Genomic DNA, 21,531 nt, shown 5'->3' on the forward strand with positions numbered 1-21,531 from the left:
AGCAGACCCTACTAGCTAGGCAGAAGGGGTCCAGAGAGGAGTTTTTAGGGTTTAAAATGTAGCACAGTCTGGTAATATAGTGATTCTTATAGGCTGTATGTAAATGCTATAGGATTTGTATATTGTACTAGATTGGTTAGTGAGAATTAGAAGAAGATTTATTGTATTGTAACAGGACCCTCGCTCTCTTAAGCTTTTGCTCTCTTACCCTTTTACACTCTTACCCTTTTACTCTCTTACCCTTTTGCTCTCTTACCCCTTTTACCTTCTTACCATTTTTACTCTCTTCCCTCTTTTACTCCCTTACGCTCTTACCCTCTTACTCTCTTACCTTCTCATCCTCTTTACCCCTCTCTTCTCTCAGTCCTGCTCTGAGCTGTGGCTGGCAGCTCCCAGCAGGGCCCTGCACCCAGGCCCTTTGCAATAAACCCCAAGTTCCACAACCTGGCTGCAGAGATCTCTCATCTCTGTCTATCCCAACTGTGCTACCCCCTGACGCTCCTACAGCTCTGCTAATCATTCACTGGCCTCCACTCTTAGCTGGCCCCTCCAGTGTTTGAGGATTGCCAGAGCTGGCGGTGCTGCTGCGCATCTTCTGCTGCAGCCGGCTGCAGGCTGATAAGATTGCAGAGTGCCAAAGGTTACACATAAACAGAAATGATGCAATAGCCACTGGGGTCCAGATCACAATGAATTCCACACAGGAAAGGCTGTGTGATAAGGAGAGGTCACACTGATCTTTATGTTTGCTGTTGGAACAGGATAGCTCTCAAAACAAATGTTGGAGCACCCGTATGAAAACGCACAGTGGGGAGATCCATGTGCTGAGCTGTTGTAAAGCGTGGTGTCTTCAGGAATAATAATATCTGGGTTGAAACAAAGCTCTGAGCTGGCATGTAACCCAGGGATGCCTGGCTCCTGAGAAATCTTGGTGGAGGCAGGATTAAAAAAGCTTCAGAAGCTGTCTCAGTTGCCGTGGGTTCACTGGCAATGCTTTTGAAATTTTCAAAAGACTTGCTTGGCCCAGCAATGAGATTTTGGGGCCACTTGCTGGGCTGAGCATTCCCAAAGACTCCCAGAGACATTTCTCTGGGTAATCAGAGATTCCTCTGCATGGGCTACCACAGAAGTGTGCTCACTGGGGCTTGGCTGGGAGAAGGAAAAGAGCTGGGTGAAAATCAGTGTGTTAAAGGATGTTGAGGGAGCCAAGGGGAGGGCTACAGAGCAGGGGGTGAGATGAGATGTCTTGCTCATCTTTTGCCTGATCAGCATCCTGAGCCTCTGGTCTACAAAGTTCTGTTTCTCTGAGGTGGTGGGAGTGAGGACAGAGTTTAGGGCAGTTTCCAGCTGCCTACTGGTTGGCTCTTGGCCTAGTTTTGTTCTGTTTCTCCTTTTTCCTGTTTGCAGCAGGAGGGGAAACTGCTGTGGGCTCAGGGCATGTAGCAGACACTTGGTGCTGCTTGATGGAGGATTATCACCTGATAACAGGGTGATTCTTGGAGAATGCACTTTGCTGCACAGCCAGTATAAGAAAGGGACCAGAATGTAAATACCTTATCTGGAAAGAGATGCTTCTGTGAGGGAAACCCTTTGGTGACTCCTGTAGCATCAGTGGGATGCAAAAGTCATCTTAGTTTACATAGTTTGAGGATTTGGTTTTCCTTTTACCTTTTTCTTAGCCACATTTATCTATTTCTCTGTGCCACACTGAACAAACAGGGGGAAGTGGAAAGTGGAAGTCTTACAGAATCATGTCTACACAGACTCCAGACTCTTGGCTGTGGAGAAATTAATGCTATAGGTAACTGCTTAGTCCAGCTTGTGCTTTTGCAGTATGTGGAAGTTGCCAAAGTCTTTGATCTCTTGTGTCATCCTCTATCTTCTATAAAGCTCAAGCTAGATCCCATTATTCCAGAGCAGAGGCATCAAGGTATCTCTAAGTCAAAGAAGGCTCTGCCTATTCTTGGTAGCACAACAGAAGCAAATGAAAACAAAAAGCCAGGAGGCACGGGGTAAATGTTGGACTAGGATTCAGGAAAGATTGGGACAAAAATTCCAATTCAGTTGCTCAGGGAAATTGGATTATCAAAGATAATTGTGTTAAGAACAATAGTATTCATTATATTTGGCACTGAAAAGCCCTGGGCAGAAACTCCAGTTATTTAGAACCTCGTAGGCATCTATGGAAGGAAATGGCAAGCTCCCACTGGCCTCTGTGGGTGTGAGATTGAGCCCTATGCAAACAAATATTGATCCCCGAATGCCAAGAAAAGGGTGACTTTAACCTAAATCTGTGTCAGACATATGGGCTGAAGTATCGTTCATTCCCATGCATCCTTGTTGTAAATACTGGCTAAAGCCACTACTTCTTATCCTATTTTGTACCTTCTTTCCTTGTCTCACAGTGTGCCCTTGTGCATTCTTGTTGCTCATAGCATTTTTGATGGATTGCTTACGTCCCCTCTCTTCAGTGGTGCAGTTGTGTTCATGTAGCGTTTCAAACCGATTGCTTTTCACTGGAGCAGTTTCCCCTGAAAACAAATGTTCCCCTTGTGTCTTTCCTGTCAAGCTCTGCAAGTAAACACAAGGTATCACTGACTTGCTCTTTCAAAGGACCCAGACATTTAATGCAGTGACCAGATGCTCGTGTTCGTCTTGGTGAAAATACTTTTGGTTGAGAGAAAATCAATCCCTTGTTGGTTTTTGAGAAGGAGGCAGTGTTTTAAAACCAACTGCATGTCAGTTTTGATGATGGAGATCAAATTGATGGAGCTGTTTTGTTTGTGCTCTGGAAAGCACAAAACTTCATTAGGCTTCTTGCACCATATGGCTTCTGTATTTTCCCACTCCTTCAAAGGAGAAAAACTCCTCTTATTCCAGCTTTACTGCTAACACCAAACATGTAAAAGCCCACAGGTGTCAGACATGGGCAAGGTGGTTAAGATATTAGATCTAGAACAGCATTAAATGATTCATGAAACACTAGGACTTGAAAGAATATAATTCATGTTGACATGAAAGCATTCTGGAAATTTAATCAATAATATCTGGAAAATGTTTAGTAGCTGATTGCAAAGTTTTGGAGTTATGCTGTATAATTCTAACTGAGCTCTGCCACACCACTGGCAAGTGAGGAACTGTCACCCCAGTGTTATTTACATGGAGGCTGCAGCAGAATAAGGTGATGGTTTAGCCAAATCCTACAGAGAGCTGTGACTAAATTCAGCAGTGTCCAACCTCTCTGCCTGCTTTCAGTGCTATGTAACTCTTACTAATTTAACTTTTACTAGCCACTGTATTCCATAATAGTACAGAGAACCAGCAGAAATCTGGGATGTTGTACAAAGGAATGAAAAGGTCAGTGGATCCTCCAGCACTGGGGGGTCCAGCAGACGTGGCAGAGATGAGCTCCCCAGCTGGACTCTGTGAGATGTAACAATTCAAATATAAGACTGTTTGAATGTCCCTTTGTGGCTCCAGGACAGATCTTGCTTGCAACCAGCCAGCTCAGTGCATGAGCAGAGCAGATTTAGGTGTGCCTCTGCATGTCTGGAGACAGGACTCCAGCTTGCCTGGCTGGAGAACCTCTCAGTCTGAAAGTGCAGATGAGATGGATTACAGTGGTTTTACAAATGGTAGCTGAGATAAAGAGAGACCAGGTGATTAGGCCAAGACCACATAAAATAGGAGCTGAGGCTCAGAGTTGAGTCAAAATCTCTTAAATCTCTCCCTAAAAGACGATTCCTGCTTCATAACACACACTAAAGTCTTTTCCTCCTAATCTTGCTTCTTCCTAGCTGCTCTTTTGGAAGTGAATCTTCTCTTACTCTGGGGTTTTGATCATCATTCTCAAACAAAGGCTTTGCCAACCCAGATGGTAGCAATTGGTTTCTGCCCTGCTTATTTCCCCATCTTCTCAGACTGCAGGGCCTGGATCCCAGAGATCCAAGGAATCCTGCTTTAATACAGCCCTGCATGAAATGTAAGCCAGTAAAAGCAGATTACCAATATAAGTCAAAACTACAATTTCCTCTCTTAGCTATCCTTAATAGTTTTTGTGGCTCACCACAAGATTTGGGATGCCAATTACACTGCAGACGGATTTACAAATGCTGGAAGAGGAACTTTAATCAGTATTTAATTACATTGCAGTTATTAAGTACAATGGTTCCTTGTTTTGGAGAATTGTGTGTGGTTCATCAAAACAAATGGGCTATACCTTCCCCAAAAATTATATTTACAATGGTGCTCATTAAATCTTATCTTTTTTCCCCTCAACTGAATTAATTCTAAAGGTGTGAAAAGTAACTTTATTTAATTTATAGATGGTTGGTTGGAACCTGCGGTTTCTTTACGACATAATTAAAAAATTCCTTTCCAGTTCGCTCTAAAAGGAAACTTAAGGCCAAAGAGGAAGAAAGAAAATGCTGAATAGCTACTCCTTATTTGAAAACTGTCCACCTTGTGTGCTGAAGGGAGGCATGTTCTGCAGAAAAAAAATAGCAGGTGGTGGTGTAACTGAAGCCTCTGTCCAGCTGAGGCCAGCTTGGCCAAAATGTGAGTTTGCACACATGGAGCCACACTCCAACCATCAGGCCCTCCCTGGGAAAACCTAGCCCAAATGGGTGAGCTTTTCCTGACTCAAAAATAACTGAGAAAACAAAGTATTCTAACATGGAAGTGCTGGAGGACCTCCATTACTGCTCTCTCTGCAATAATAAACAGTATCCCGAGTTCCAGGAGTCTGGACATTCTCTGAAGGGAAAATTGTTTGTGAACAGCTGTAGGAAAGACTATAGGTAAATATTTATGCAGTAACATAATGACCTCTTTCACTAATACACAACACAGAGGACTTTTCACTTGCAGAAGTGTTGTAGGCCAAATCCTGCAAGGTGTGCCAGCATTACAACATGCGGGGCTATTGCTACAGGTGCTGCCAGTAAATACTTCTTGCTTCAGTTGCTCAACCAGGTGATGAAAGATCAAACTGTCTCCATTTTCACATCTGCATCCATGTTTCTTACTGCTTTCTGTAGCAAAGGGAAAAAAAAGGCAGCAGCTAGAGTTTGGGACTGTCACCTTCTTGCCTCACTTGGTGTTTGCAAACTGCCAAGGACCCATCTTACTTGGGTGCATCTCAGCACAAAAAATAATCAAGATATAAGTCCAAGAAACAGCTTCTCCTGAATTTATTTTTTTGCCCTATATCTCTGACTGCTGCACTTTTGTTTATTTTGTTCTTTGAGGGTTTTTTTTTTGAGGAGTATTTTGGTGAAGAATCCATCATCTGTCCAGTTCATATCCCCCTCTGGTGCCTGGCCCCATTTGGGCTGTGGAATAGTAAAGTCTTGATGCAGAGAGGAGTAGGAAAAGGGCAGCTTGTTGTCCTAAACTGCTGATGGGCTGTTCAGAATTTGAGCTACATCTCACTTTCAGACAAATCAAATTTGCTGTTAAATGTCTGCTGTCTATAGCAATTGATTGCTTCAAGAATCTGCCCTGACATCAGTTGATTTATCTTTAAAGTAGCTTTTTCCTGCTGAGCCAACTGCTATTTTATGCTTTTTTACAGCTTGTCCAAAGACAGCTCTCTTTGATAACAGGCATGTGTGAAAAATTTGCATTAAAATAACCATTTTTTTTAAACAGTCAGCATAAGTATCCTGAAAAAATTCATGGCCTTGTCTGAGTGGATATTTATTCTTACATTCTTTTTTCTGTTTGTAGTAGTAGAAAATACTGTGTGAAAAAAAAAATCAAGTACAGTAAAAGATGGTTTGCATTACACTTCTGCAATGAAGTCATCAATCTGTGTCTCAGAACTCATTTACAGTGCAAAAGCTGAGAAAACATTTCTAGCCCAGAGTCAGGTGCCACCAGCCATCTTGGAAAAGCATGACAAATTCATTTATGTTTGGGTTTTGGCCTCTTAAGAAACTCTGGGGACCAGAGAGAGATGTGCTCAGCAAGAAGATGTGAATCAACACTGAGTCAGCAATGTGTGCTCCAAGGGTCTGCTAATGCTAAGCAAAAATTGAAATGAGTCAACACTTCAAAAATAAAGGGAGAAAATATGCAGTTTTTGCATTTGAGAGCAAGGTGGTGTAGCCTGTGCTGATCATGGTATGGAGTTAGCAAAATGTCTTTAGTGCATTTACTTCAACATGAAGTGCAAAGGGCAGTCCATCCAGCATGGGACCATTAACACAATCACAGGGCATATAACCATGGCTAATGATGATCAGTCAGTTGTTAGATGGAAATGAAGAGTTCCTTGTGACAATAAGCAGTTACAAAGTTCGTGTTTAGTTTGTTAAGGCCCCAGTTCAGCAGCTGGATCTACGTTGGTGGCCTCCTGTGCACACGCAGGGTGATTAACACCAGATGAGGATCTGGCCATAGCCACTGATGCTTAGTAATGGTTGTGGTGCTAATTAAAGCTCAGATTGGCTTGGGCCTTTGGGAGCTGGGCAGAAGAGGGGAGCCTTCCCAAGACCCAGCCACTGGAATGATTGCACAAGGGCTTCTTGTCAACATGTGATGGTGAGGTGCCACCGTGTCACCCTCTGTGGAGGTGTAGGTAGGGCTTTGGTTCTTAACAAGAGCTGCCTTACTGGTGTTGCCAGGTGAGGGAACCCTGCGTGCCAGCCTGTGGAAAGAGACTGGAAATGGACATGAACGGGTCCCAGTGAGTAGAGGAGTCAGTGAACTGTGAATATTTTCATGTTTTGGTGCAAACTCATAGCTAAAAAGCTGTTCACTTGGAAGCGAAGCTCCTTTTCCACTGGAAGTGACTCATCGTTGACTAACGATGCCCTCACCCAAGCAAGGGCTCTTCCTTCTCAGTGTTCATTAGCGTAGGCATAAAGACACACACCCTGGCCAAGCTTGTTGATGCTCAGGGACAGCACAAGCATGTGAAAAGAAATCTAAAACCAATCAGTGTTCCTACCCCCTGAATTTCAGGAGTACTTCACTTCTTCCTCATTTGAGACATCCATCTCAGAGTCCAACTAACTCCCTGTCCAATATATTCAGCTGTAAAATGTCTACTGTCCTGGGAGAGGAAAGGAGGAGAAAGAAATATGCTGAAGTGAAAAGGTGTGACTATTGCTGCATTGCTACAGGGAAACAATTTCACTAGTTTTTGTCATTTTGATGAGTGCTGCCCCAGACTGATGTCACAACAGCCTATAACAATTTATTCTTGAAAAACTTGATCCATAAAGAGGTGATGATGTGAGTACTGGTATTAGCTGTAACTGTCCTAAAAATGACTGATCAAAAATGTAACACTGAGTGGTTTGACTGATGGTCTTGGTGAACTGGTGTAAAAGGCTGGAAAATACCACAACTGGGCAGCAGTTTTGTTTCTTCCAAGTCCAGATCTATTATGTAGCTCAGTGCTAATGCTGTATAATGTCCACAGTTTTTACAAGATCTTTGTTCAGTTTTACTAGTTTCATTTGATTTTATAACAAACTTTACGGTATGCTTATCAATACATCATGTTCTGGCTAACAAAAGCCTCACTGTTTCGGGTAGATCTCTTTTTTCCCTTCGTGAAGCTGTAACATAGAAGCCAAGTTAAGAAGGTGACAACACCTGTTCACAATTTAAAGGAAATGAAAAGATTTTTTTTCCATGGATGTAAGCATGAAATTCATACATATATGTATGGATATATAATTTCCCCCCATACTCCATCCTGTGGCAGACTGTGGCAAACCAGAGCTGCAGCCAGTGTAAATCCCAGGCATGCAGGACATATGGATGCATTTAGCCCACAATCCTTTGCAGATGCTTTGGAGTGTGTAGTGGCTGCTACACCCGTGCAAATAGCAAGCTGCAGCTCTGCTTGCTGCATGAATATTATTTGGGAATGAAAGCAACACACAATACCAGGCAGGCTGACATTAAAACCGTGTTTGATCTGAGCAATTTATGGCTTCCTTCTGTTAAACGATATTAATAGAAAGAGCCTCTGATCCCAGCGAGTTTGTGGTGTTCATGTTGGGTTTTTCTCGTCACTTTGTCTGAAGCTAAAAACATCTCTTGCCTCTGACTTTATTAATCAGAGCTCTCTTGGTGCAATCCTCTGTATGGGCAGTGGGTGGAATTTCTCTGTGCAGTGCTGATGTGCTCAGCCAGAGATTTGTCCTCATCTGCATATCCACAATGCTGAGAAATAGCTCTGTTCCTGAGTAAAGCCAAGGCAGTCCCTGCTCCAGGCTGGTGATCTGTATGTGTGGGGAAGGCAGGCTTTCCAAAGGTGGTCTGGCTTCTCAGGCAAGGTTTGCTATGACTGCAGAAGAGTAGTTAGGAGTCTTTTAATTACTAGCACCCCAAGTAATGAGAAGACATCAAGCTAATTGCAGGCCTGGGCATCAGCAGCTTTGAGATATCTACCACCTTGCCAAGCATCCAAGATGACTTATCTTCTCCAAGTAGCAGGGTCTTTCTACAACTTCCCTACTACTACTGCTGTCCTCCCCTATTCCTGACAGTTTTTCCTTGGAAGTTGTGCTCCTCCCTCTGCTTCTTGCTGAAAGCTGGGAGTGAAAGATTTAGCATGGCCTCACTGGACTCAGAGGACCACAGAAGCTGAGTTGAGCTTCATGGGCACAGTGTCTCCAGGAGGTCTGTGCCAGAGCACTGTGCCCCATTCCCTTGTGCCACCACACAGCCCTGCTGTCCTCAGTTTGCACAGTAAATACCACAGATAGTGGGGTTTTAGCCAAATTTTCTCTTTGGTATCAGTTAACTCAGAAATACCCAAAAGGCACACTTGTAAATTAAAGCACAGTGAAGAATATTTATTATAGAGTGAGCAGTGCCAAGTTGGACCAGTTTATAACGTGTAGTTTGAATGTTGTTTTTGGAGACTGCTTTTTTATGTGTAAGTGCACGTACACAGCACCAATTGCTCAGATGCTGCCTCTTGATCCATGCATGTAGGTATGTTGCCTGTTAAAATGTATGGTTGCTGAGGAGCTGTATTTTTACATTCCTGTAGGGTCTGGTTCTTTGCCTTTCCCGTGCTGTCTTTGGCATCCACATTAAGAAAAAGATGAAAAAAGGAAAATAAGAATCAACAGAACTGCTGAAAATTAGTGTACAGGCCTATTTTAAAATCCAATTTATTTTTGTTTGATGAGAGTAGGAACATATTCTGTGTTGTCCTTTGTGAATAATATCATTGTGCTATAAAGCTTTGATTCTTCCTTCTTTATAATAATGTGGGTTTCATAGTCAGAAGACCTGAGTGTTTACATTATACACTTCTTGGCAATAAAATTGGAAAAGAAGAGGAAAAAAAAAGTACTAATCCCAGGAGTTCTGAAACCTACACTCCTTCTCAAACGTACCCTGTTAAATACATTAAGTCCCTTGCAAACATCCATCTATCAGCAGTTGAGAGTTTGTAAAAGGCGTACTTTGTTCTGAACTCCCTGCCCTACTGATTATGCACAGTTCTTTTATTTTGAGAATAGGATGACGACCCCTTAGCCTGGTAATGATGACAGATTTATGTATTTTAACACCCAGACGCTGCTGTATTTGTTAAGGGCTGCCAGACTCCAGCAGTGCGGCGACCGTAGTTTATTTTCATTGTCAGTTTGTGCTGCTTTTTAAGGTGTTCTGCAGCCACTGGAAGCAGCACCACTGCTGCTTTCAGAGGTTGAGATGTCAGGCTGTTAAGAGCATAAGCCACCATCCTTGGACTGTTTCCACTCATAAAATGTCAGTTTTATTCTGGTTGCTCTGGCGGGATGGAACCTGTTCCTCGCACCGAAGCCAAGGAAAAGAGGGGAGAAATAAACAGTAAAAGGAGTCAGATAACACAGAATTTATCCCTTCACTTTCTACTCCCATGATGTATTTTGCAGCTCTCGAGATAATGTTTTAAAGAAAACCTTCTTTTAATATGCAGCAAAAAACAAATAACATAAAGGCACTTTGCAGGCGTAGCTGTGTAGGTCAGCACATCTGTCCTCTCTACAATGCATCTGTCTGTGATTTTTTTTGGGTTGTTTTAAATTACTACAAGTGGCAGAACAATAGGGAGACAAACAGTGAAAACAATGCTGTTGTTTAATATCAAGCTAAATGATTAACAGGCCTGTACAGAAAATATTTCATGTAAATTAAAGGGAAGAAAATTATTTTATTTTCCATTGCAATGATCCAGCGCAACAAAGGCAGTTGATGTGTTTCTTCTTTTCTTCTCTTCTTTTCTTTGATCTTGCTTCAGATATGTCTGTTCCTGTGTGTGTATGTAAAGTTCTTACAGACACACTGAAGGTTGTTAGGTTATAGAGCAAAAAATGCAGAATATGGGTGGTTTTCTGATGTCTTCATGCCAACCAAACCACTAAGCCTGAGTTTATCACACAATTGAAATTATACCTAGGACTTTCATTGCTTTTTTTTCTTCCAGTTCATTGTTTCCCTGAAAAATGTTGTCAAGTCATTTGAACTATTGAGTTGAGTCAGTTTTCTGCTTGATTGTCAACAAAAAGCTTTGAAATATTTGGCATTGAATCTTCCATTGCGAAACTATTTTGATTTGGAAAAACATCACCACCAAATTCTTCATTGACTTTTCTTTAGTCCAATATTGAATGTTTCTCTTCTTAAAGAGAAGCAGTGTGACCTGGTGTGTTGGTTTTGTGTTGGGTTTTTTTCAAACTGGAAAAAGTTATGGTGACCTCTGCACTGAAGTAGACAAGGATCTTCGTCTCACCTTTGCTGAATGTGCAGCTGGCAGGAGAGAGGGGAACTGGTGACAGTCTTCCTTGGTCACTGGTAGGCAACTGGGAGACTTGGATCCACTTCAGATGCAGGCTGGGATTCCCTGCTGAACAATTCCAAGAATCTCATGGAGGAGAAGAACGACGCCTCCCCAATCCCCAGCACTGCCCAGTGTTTGTGCTCTGTTTGCAGTGTCTCCTGACAACTGCAAGCCCACTGCAGCTCCTCCTGGTAGCCCTGGTGTGTGCTTTGGCAGGAGAAACTCCAACCCAGGAGAAATTTGTGGCAACAGCATCAAGAGGGTTGTGTCAGCCAAGGTCTCTCATGAGCTGCTTTGGTTTGAGTGTGGTTTTGTTAATCCCTTTCCTTCAAGGAGGTTTGGAAGATGCAGCAGCCTTCACTTCTGGGAAGTGAAAATATTGATGGTGAATTTTGAGAAGCTGGTCTGTGTCTTTGATTTGAAATGCAAGCAAGGTGCTGAGCATGTTCCTGGCATTGGAACTGTGTCCTGCTCACACTGACTTCATCTGTAGAGACTCCATCATCCCCTTTCCTCTGGGATGGTTTTCAGAGCCTCTAGGGAGGTGTCTGAGAAACTCTGACCAAGAACCATTGTAAAAACATGCCTGTGTGACCTTCAAAAAGATGGTGGTGTTTTCTGGTTGCTCTGTCCTTGGATAATTATGGAGAGTTTTGTGGTGGCCCCTTGAGAACTTGCCTTGATAAAAAGACAAAAGAGCAACATCTTTCAGGGGTAGATGGGTAGAATTTTATGAGAGAGGAATTTGGCCACTGAACATCCTCAGTACTGTCAGAGCTCGTGTGTATCTCATATCCCTTCACAAGGAATGATTTGGATACATTTTATCCTTGTCCTGTGCAAAAGCTGCATCATGGACATATTCAACAATGAACTAGCTTGTTAAATCTTAAATACACAAGCTGTGCCTTGTATGTGATTATTGCTATTCATTTGTTTCACCTGTGTTAAATTTTTCAGAATTTTTGGCCCTGCTGTGTTCAAAGCTCCTCACTTATCAGGAGAATGGGCTGCACATTGGGCTGTTCACAAGTGACATTTTTGCCACCCTTCAGCATCTTCAGCAAGGGAGGGGATACTGCAGATCCTGTGACAGCACCTGTGTTGCTCCAAAGCCATGTCATATCCTTGGCATATCCTGAAGGAGAAACTTTTAAAAAGTTTCACTACATCCTTCCCACCTTGTATTTGGACAAAGCACTCTTCTGTCTTTTGGGCCAAATGTATTCATTTTTTCTCATATTCTGTGGACCACAGAAATAGTTACAGATGTGAGGAATAAAAGTCAACAAGATGCCTGCATGTCATTCCTGTTAGTTCTGCTGTAATCTTTTTTTAGAGTATTTTACTGACAACTATCTCCCTGGAGCTCTTTACCAGCTTTTATGACACTTGGTACAGGGAGCCTGTTTCCTGTGGAGAAATAACCAGTTTGTTTATTCCCATATGGAGTTCTGACTTTTTAATATTGCAGATGTGACATGACACCTGGTGCCACCCCAGCACCCTGCAGGATGTGCAGTGATAATGATTTAACTTTTGGGGATGGTGTTGCTTTTGGGCTTTGCTTGTTTATGGCCCCATGGACTTGGAAAATATTTTCAAGACTGTTTACTTCACCCTGCCTGTTTTGGGGCATCTGCTATTGTAATGCAGTTGGATTTTCCTCCAGCCTCAAATGCTAAACCATGGCTAAGGGGAGATGATGGGGCCAGCTCTTTGCTGATACTTTGGTCTCTGCTCTGAGTAGTAGGTGGATTTTTAGCCACTGCTTTTCTCAAGCCTCTCTTCAGATATAGTATGACTCAGGCCATGAGTGAAACGCTTTTCATGTTCTTACTGAGGGGAGAAGTGGACCCCAATTAGAGACCTGTAGTGTTAAAGGAGGATGGTAAACTGAACTTGCAGCATTTTATCTCTGGGACCATCAAAGATAGCAGATAAAGGGGAGTTTTTCAAAAGCAGTCAGCCGAGGCTGAGTCAACCCCTTTTGAAGAATTCCCATGAAGTTCCATGGGAGGAATATTGCCATTGCTGAAAGCTTTTGAAACCTTACCTAACCGTCCAGTGACACTTCTTGAAAAATGTGTGTACTAAGCACACATTCCTGGGAAAATGTAAGTAGGGTTCACATGTGTTGAATACTGAGGTGCTTTCTCAGAAGCAGGTGTTTTGAAAGGAAATTGAGAAAACTGGTTTCAAAAGCAATTTTAATGAGCTATAGTGTCTGCCCTAGTCAGTAGGGACATGGTACTTAAAAGCTATTTTTTAGAATAGTTTTCTCTTCTGTAAGCAAGGCCTGACTGGTAAGTTGGCTGTGGCAATAAGCAATTCCCTAACAATAATCCAGCACATTCAGCTGATGTGTGAAGTTGTGCTGAGAACAAAACTATTGCTACATTTGCTGGTGTCTCACTTGGAGCTCATATGATGCTTTGGGATCCAGGATAGGAAAGCCATTTCTGTACCACCTCTGGATAGAGCTGTAAAAGTTGAACACAAGCTAGAAGGATATGGAAGCTGAGAACTGAGACAGTCCCAAGGTTGCAGTAATCAATTTTTTTTTTCCCAGTTTATGAAAACTGGAGGCTCAAATATCAGGAACGCTGCAGTTGGATGTAGTCCATGCATGCAGTTGCCATTGACTGAGGTGGGAAATTGATGGAGTTACTCAGAAGGAATGTATGTGAATGATGAGCAGGATGCCCCACCCATGTTGCAGGACTGCATCCTCATACCTGCCCTCCTTAGCTTTAGGACTCATCTGGAAATTCATTGGACTCATTTGAAGGGAATGGCAAGTCTTGCAGTTTTACAGGAAAGAAATGAAGGACAGAAGAAGCAAAAGAAAAAAAAAAACATTAAGGGAGGGATTTTTTTTAAAAAAAACTTTCCTCCTTTTTGCATTGCAGACACATTAAGTACTTAACATTTTAAGAGCATCCCCTGACTTAGAAAAGCTGGCAGAGATGGGCTTCAGTATGAGTCTGCCAGATTGATTTACAAATCGGCCTTACGAACTCCTGCTGCTTAAACATACCAGAATGCAACAATTAAAGCCAACATCTGGAATTCATTGGTGGAGCTGATCCTAGATAAACATTAAATGAATGTCCATTTCCTTAGCATTGGATTTCCTCTGGCTACCACAGCTTAAGCAGTGTCATCCTATCAGATAGAGCTGATGCTGATAGCAGAGCAAATGTCAAAGTCATGAGCCAGATCAATTTGTTCTGTCTTTTAGCACTGAAACTAGCACTAAAGCTGGGCTGAAGACACCCACTGGTTTTTTCCACTAGACTGTGGGAATGGATTCCTCATCTCACTAACCTGGGCTAAGCTGGCTGTGTGACTCCCTGTCTTTCCTGTGCAGAATACTTCAGATTGCTTAAGTTAATCTCACTTGAGGAACTTTGTCTCAGTACTTCTCTCTCTGTTTCCCCCAAATCTGACAAGGCTATTGAAGTCTCCCTCCACTCTACAAATCCAGGGAGGGATTTTGTTTGTTCATTTGTTGGAAACATAGAAAATCAGTTAATGAATTTGGGACTAAATTAGTTGCAAATTACAAAAATGGCAGCCGGTCACAACAAATACACATCTTCCTTTGCAACAGATCTCCAGTATTCAGCATCTTCCCACTCTCACTAATCTGACAGTCAACGGATTTCTTCTTCCCACCTTTTGCCCAGTCATTCAGCTTTATAAAAGCATCAACTCAGCGCTTTGGTTTCCCTAGAGAAAAAATTGCATGAATCTTTCCATTTTCTCCCCTCCCGTGTTTTTGCACTCTGCCTCCCCTCACTTTGTGGAGAAGCTGTATCCATGTGGAGACCATCTTGGCTTGGAAGTGACTTTTCAGGAGGCGTTTGGGTTTCCTATCTCCTGTATCCAGCTCAGCAAGGAGCAGTTGTCATACCCCAGAGCTCTCAGTGTCACTGTAGCCCCTCAAGGGCCGGTGCATTTCAGGAAAGGGTCACAAGTAGGTGCCATGAATCCCCCTAGGGAACCAGCGGGACGTTCTGCACGGAGCAGGCGCCTTCTCTCCTTCTCTCCTTCTCTCCTTCTCTCCTTCTCTCCTTCTCTCCTTCTCTCCTTCTTCTCTCCTTCTCTCCTTCTTCTCTCCTTCTCTCCTTCTCTCCTTCTTCTCTCCTTCTTCTCTCCTTCTCTCCTTCTCTCCTTCTCTCCTTCTCTCCTTCTCTCCTCGGAGTGGCCCCAGCCCGGCTGAGCTGGAGGGAGCTGTGACCCCTCTCAGGACACAGAGCGGGCTCAGCACTTTGCATTCTCATGGTCTAGAGTTGCCTGCTCGGGGTAGGCTCCAAGAGGCAGAGGTATTTTCCTTGCTGGTTGGCCCTTTTTCCCTTGTGGCTCTGCAAGCGTTAATCTGCAAGTGGAAACTGAAACGCCACAGAGCTCCTCAGAGAGGAAAGATTCAGGTGAGTTTACAGTTGTGTTATTTTGCTTTGCTGGTGACTTCTGTCTGGTGGCTTTTCCAAAGCAGCTGGTAAATATTTTTCTCTGTGTTATGGTGCCCGACAGTAGCCTGGAGTCCCAGTTTCTTCCTATAGAAGATAGACCTTTGAGGTCTATAAAATTTATACAGTACACTTTCTGATTTTTATTAGCCTAGTAAAAGAGATCATATTTTGTGTGCTTCTGTATCTCTGGAACGTATGGCTGGGGAATTATTCTGCAGGGCACCAAGCTGCATGTTATGGTAGAAAATACTGATTTATCTGAGCTGTGAAAATGGTAGACCAAGCAGATAATAAAAGTCCTTGAAATGTTTCAGACATACACAGCCATTTTAGAATATCCCACAAGGGGGCTGTGGGTTACATTGTCATTTAGCTTTTAGTTGTTGCTAATTAGTTCCATCTAAATACTAATTTCCCCAGCCCATTCCTTGTCTCTCAGTTATAACACTCCAAAGAGTGAATTTGCTTTACTCTCCCTGTGTTTGAAAACAGTTTCATGGCAAGTGGTCTGTTTGTGAGCATGCAGTGAATTCAAATACCTTTAAAATGATTTAAAACAATTTAAAACAATTATTTTTAAAATACACATGCTTCCAGGCCCAACTATGCATGGGGAGATTAGGGCACAGCAGAAGGCAAGTCCCAGCCTTTAGAGTCTGAAGAGATAAAGTTGATCAAGGACTGGTGGAGTTAGAGGTACTAAAAGGTGGAAGAAGTTTCTAAACCTTGTGCAGAACACTGGTAGAATAAGTGGCCTCTTTATGCCTTCTATTATTTTTTTTCTCTGCATTGCTTTTCTTATCTGGGCAGCTAAAAAAGGAAACAAAGTATTGGCCAGTGAAGCACATGTTGTTTGGTAGCCTGTCTCTGTTCAAATAGAAATTTGTTCCAAGACTGGGCAAATCGTGGTTCTTGTGACATGGACTGGAAAGTAGATGCAGCTTCCCCCTGCAAGGTCAGCCATGACTTTTACCTTGATAATGAGGAAAATTGCATCCTTCCAGTGAAGGAGAAAAGGAAATGGTAGAAATGTGTATGAAGAAGGAATAAAAGGTTTTTCCCAATGCTTGGCCTAGGCTGGAATACTTATAGTTGTACACATTCTGCCCAGTTCCTTTGTTTGGTCATTTCCAAAATGACCTTATGCCAATACACTGGCAGATGTGGGAGTGGAAGGGATCACACAGTGTCACTTGGGTGGGATGTTGGGGATGTGTTTGACCATCCTCTTCTTCGCCTCTGGGAAGATGATGCCAGCTGCACAGCCTGGACACAAGTTGGAACTTGCCTCTGTTGGTTTTTGTGCCTCTTGCCTTGAGGAGGCTGAGCATGGAGCTGAGGAGGCTTTGGGTCTCTGTGACCTCTGCACAGTCCTGGAGGTGCTGTTAGAGGGAGATGCCACATCCTCCTGGCCTCCTTCTTCCATGCAAAACCCTACTAAATAGCTGTCTTCACCACAAACATAGGTGAGTCCCCTTACCACCACATGGAAGAAATAACCAAATTCTTTGGACTTTTGTTCACTAAAGGCCAGTGGAAGGTAACTCTGAGGTGACTCTGTTTCCTTCTGCATCATTTTTCTGACCTAAAAATAACACTGTGGCCCTTGTGGTTGCCATTAGGGTTATTTAGTGCTGCAGCCTTTTTTTTTTTTTTCCCCTTCCACTTTCCAGAACATTGGTGCTGCTGAGCAGAAGAACTGCCCCATTGTGCGAGCCCAAAGGAAACACTGCATAGAAAATGTGAGGAATTTTTAGGCCATGATATGTTTGGACTAGGAAGCAGGGGACTCGGAGGAATGCAGAGTACAGTTCCAAAAATATTCCTTGCAACAGTGCTCTTGGTCAGTAACAGTTATTTTTGTTGGCCTGCCAGCTCTCTGGAGCAGGGCTGATGTCATTCCCCGGCATGGTGGAGGTGGGAATACAGAGAGTGCCCTGTGGTTTTGCAGGGCTGAGAGTGGACAGCTGAACCAAATGCCTGCTCCTGTCTCGAATGCTCTCTCTGTTGTGAAAAAGAAAATTTAAAGGCAGCATATTGTAGGGGATTGTGGGGGTAAAATAATTAAGAGCACCATAAAACATTTTCTGTAGTCGTAGTCTCTTCCTTCCCTGTGAGCTCCCTTCCTCTTAGATCTGCTGCTTTTCTCCTCTCAGTGATTTATGTGCTTTGGAGTGCATTTTGGGTTGTGTTTATGATATTAGACTGCTTTTGTTATTAAAAGTGATCAAATAATAACTTGTAGTGCTCTGGTATCCTGAGCATCTCTGGCTGAAGCACAGGCATGTGAACATCTTCACAGTGATTAAATAAGCTGATAAAATACCCTAGAACACCTCTGGGGAAGAAAACCATCTTTTTTTTTTCTATAATAGGCAGAGAAGAGAAGTAAAATATTGGGACCTTTTTCCTTCCTAATGACTCTCAATGCTTATTGTGGTCTTGGTGATGCTGATTTGACTTCTATATATATGTGAGGAAGAGGCCAAGAAATAGAAAAATCTCAATTTTTATTAAAACTTTATCTAGACTGATAAGCTGGTAAAAGGTGTGTCCATCCATGAGTGGTACGAACCCAGCATAATGTGACTTCACCTCAGTCCTCCATAATCTGAATTGTGGTCAGCACATTACCCCAGAGACAGGGGTGGCACAGCATGTTGGACAGAAGGCAAGGAATTAAAAACCTGGATTTTAATCCTGGTTCTTGCATTTAAGCAGACCATTTAACCATGTGTGCCACTGGTTATTGCTTTCTACCTAAGTCTCATATATGACACACATGTACCCCTAGAGGGGCTGTGTTGATCCTCGAGGGGCTCTGGTTTTTGTTTTGGCATCTGGATTAATTGCAGCCACACTTTGCTTCCTCACAGCCTCAGTGAAAGTTGTGTCTCATGACTTGACATGAAGGGAGACTTATTTGAGCTATGGGAGTGGTCCAAAAGTCCCCTGTTCAGATCTTTATTGCATCCTGTTTTATGGGGAAAGGAAGAACCCGTAAAAAACCCACAGTGCTGCCTTTCCTCAGCCAGGTATCTTGGGGCTGCAGAGGGAAGAAAACTGTACAAAAACAACCCAAAAGCATATGAATGCAAAGGTTTCCTAACTTTGAAACTTAACTTTTGGGTTGATAGAATCCATGCAATGCTGACAGCTATACAGTGGCAGGAAATTATTAAAGGTGTCAGGTTTTCCATTTTAATTCTGGGAACACACTGGCTGTAGATTTCCTTGAAAATATTGCTGAAATGGTCCCACTTTCTAAATTGGAAAGATTTACGATTTACCTTTTCTGTTAACCTCTTGTTCCTCAAAAGGTTAAGTAAGGGAAATTCCTCTTTTTAACACTGGTAGCTGTTTGACAGGCTTTCCTTAGCAGTGGGTAACAGTGGATTTCTCAGCAAATGTGCCAATGTAATTGTAAAGGAAACATTAACTTGCAAGTTGTCTACAGCAGTCTTAGAAATCCGCTTCTGTCATATAATTCACACACCCTGTTTAATTTTCATGTTGCATAATGTACCAGAATGGAATAGCATTAATAGAAGAGATTATTTCAGTTGCATGGGGCCTGCAATGATCATCTGAGGAATTCAAGGATGACCAAGTTAATGTGTGCTGCTAAGGGCATTGTCCAAATATCTCAAGCACTGACAGGCCCAGGGCAGCAACCACTACTCTGGAAAGTCTGTTCCAGTCTCTGGGTAAAGAAATGCTTCCCAGTGTTCAATCTAGACTTCCCTTGGTGCAGCTTGGATCCATTCCCACATGTCCTGGCACTGGATACCAGGTAGAAGAGCTCAGCTCTTCCCTCTCCACTTCTCCTCCTCAGGAAGCTCTAGAGAATGATGAGTTGCTCCTCAGGCTTCTTTTCTCCAAACTGGAATCACAGAAGTGTCTGGTTAGAAAATACTCTTAAGGTTATTGAGCCCAAGTAATGACTCTGTTCCAGTGCTTGACCACTCTTGTGGTGAGGAAATCTTTTCTAATATCCAATCTTAACCTCCCCTAACACAACTTGAGGCCAGCAGGACAGTCAACTTATGCAGGTGAAAATAAATATAAATATAAATATAATAAGTATAAATATATGTATATATATGTATAGAGGAAAGTGGAGTCTGGTAAATTTTGTGTTAGCATGGGGCTTCAGGCTCATCTTTAATCTTACCTCAAGGTTTGCTGGGGAAAAGATGGAGCTTTGGTAATGTGAAATAGATGCAATGGAGGCTGCTAGTTCAGGTGCAGGTGGGTGCTGGGTGTTGGAGTGCAGGAGGGAGGAAAGGATGCTCCAGTGTGCTTGAAATGTGAGTGGAATCTTGGGCAGTGATGGGATATGCTGGGAGCTAATCTGGATTAAAACTAGAGCAACTAGAAAGTTGATGTCTCTTTAGGAAGGAAAAGCTGATGAAGCTCTTGGAGAGTCTGGAAAGGTTCTCCCAGGACTAATCCACATTTCTAAATTTCTGTCTATAAGAGCTAAATAACCAGCTGTGTCTTCCCTGCATGGATTTAGTTGGGACAGGTTAAAAAAAAATTAGTTTTGTCTGGTGTTTCATCAGAACTTCTTGGTTTATGTGTGAAGCAGCCATGGAAGGCCAGGGGGAGACGATGGGCTGGGGAATATGTCAGGGTTAATAGACCAGCAGTCCCCTGATTAGCTCTACCCTGGCAGCTGCCTAGTAGTCAGCTTCCAGTATAAATAATCTTTCAGCTCCAGGGTTGATATTTCCAAAGCTTAAAATATGAAGGCCATACTGTGCTCTTTCTCAACATCATGACCTTAATAGGTTTCCAGTAATAGCTGTAAAAGCTGTCCCCACACCCGCTCTGCTTTGTGACTTGAAAACATCTGTGCAACAGTGCATGGCTCACTGTCCTGGACAGGACTGGATGAAGACCAGTGCCTAATTGGAGAAGGAAGGTCTTTGATGTGCCCCAGATGAAAGACATCAGATGGTCTCTCTAATTAGTCACTGAAGTAGGTTTGGAATTCTGAAGCAAGTAGAATCAGAAGCATTAATGGTCATGGCTAAATATTTTTAGAATAGAATAGGCTATTTTGATTGGAAGGGACCTACACCAACAATCCAGTCCAAGTGCCTGACCAATTCAGGGCTGACCAAAAGCTAAAATATTGTTGAGAGGATCTCCTAGAGCATTGGCAAGTTTGGGCATTGGCTGCCTCTCTGGGAAGCCTGTTCCAGTGTTTGACCAACCTCTTGGGAGAGAAACCCCCCTTGATGTCCAGTTTAAGCCTTCTCTGGCACAGCTCTGAACCAGTTTTGTTTCTGTTCTTCAGCCAGTCAGATAAACTGCTGTGACTGGGTGTAGGGGCCTGTTGGGACACATACTGAAGGAGACAAGCAGGACAAAGGAAGCAACAACACATTGTCCTGCGTTGGGAAAAGCAGGCAGAGAAGAGGGTTTGAAGAGAGTGATGGTTAAAGGGTTCCAAGTGCTTCTTTTTAAGGGACTCAGTGGGGCAGGTTGTGGACACCTGATGCTGACACCTAAAGCATCAGGGGTTTATTGATAAAAATTTCTGTGGTACCCATAGAAGTTACCAAAATACCATGAGAATTGAAGCAAGGCTGTTCACAGGAAATTTTATACTGGCTGGAGCACCAAGGGAAGCTGAGACACCTTTGGACTTAAGGAGTCCTGGCCCTTATGAAAATGCTGAAATGGGGAATGTGCCAACAGTTTCCTGGAGAGCAAAGACCTGTGTGTCTCCTAGAGCCTTGCCATGCTATTGGTATGAAAAAGGTTTTATTGAAACAGGGTGTTCCCATAGTCACTTCCTCACACTGTCATTGCAGCACCCTCCCCCAGTGAAATTCCTGCCTTTATTTCAGTCATTAGCAGAGTCCCAGTTTTTAGCCAGCTGTTTCCCCAAGGGTTACTCTGCAGGGCAGGTCATTGCAGCCAGGACCCTCTAAAGAAGATTTCTCTGTCTGGATTGTACTGTGAAGCAAAGCCGGCAGTGAACACTGGATTCATTTTCTGTGTTATTGTTAGAGTGAGCTCTTTATAACCATTCAATTTTCTTTTAAATAAATCCCATTTGGAAAAACAAATCCTGCCCATAAAAGCAGCTCTCTGTGCTGGGTTAGTTTTCAGCATACCATACACAGCTGTATATTTGGGTTTATGTCTCCAGGCTAAATTCTCATTCCTGTGTGCAAGCAGCATGCTCATGTTAAAGCAATGGCAAAGCTGTTTCTTGGGACTCTTGGGCTTTCATTGGCA

The 21,531-nt window shown here is 42.9% G+C and overlaps 1 protein-coding gene across 1 annotated transcript in view; it reads left to right on the forward strand.

Annotated features, from left to right (window-relative positions):
- Positions 1-21,531, forward strand: part of FGFRL1 (fibroblast growth factor receptor like 1) — a 169,785-nt gene that overhangs the window by 82,866 nt on the left and 65,388 nt on the right. The gene's annotated exons all lie outside the window — the stretch shown is intronic.

This window comes from Agelaius tricolor, unplaced genomic scaffold (genome assembly GCF_023055355.1).
Source record: "Agelaius tricolor isolate 1412-34295 unplaced genomic scaffold, bAgeTri1.0.p SCAF_24, whole genome shotgun sequence".
Lineage (NCBI taxonomy): Eukaryota > Metazoa > Chordata > Aves > Passeriformes > Icteridae > Agelaius > Agelaius tricolor.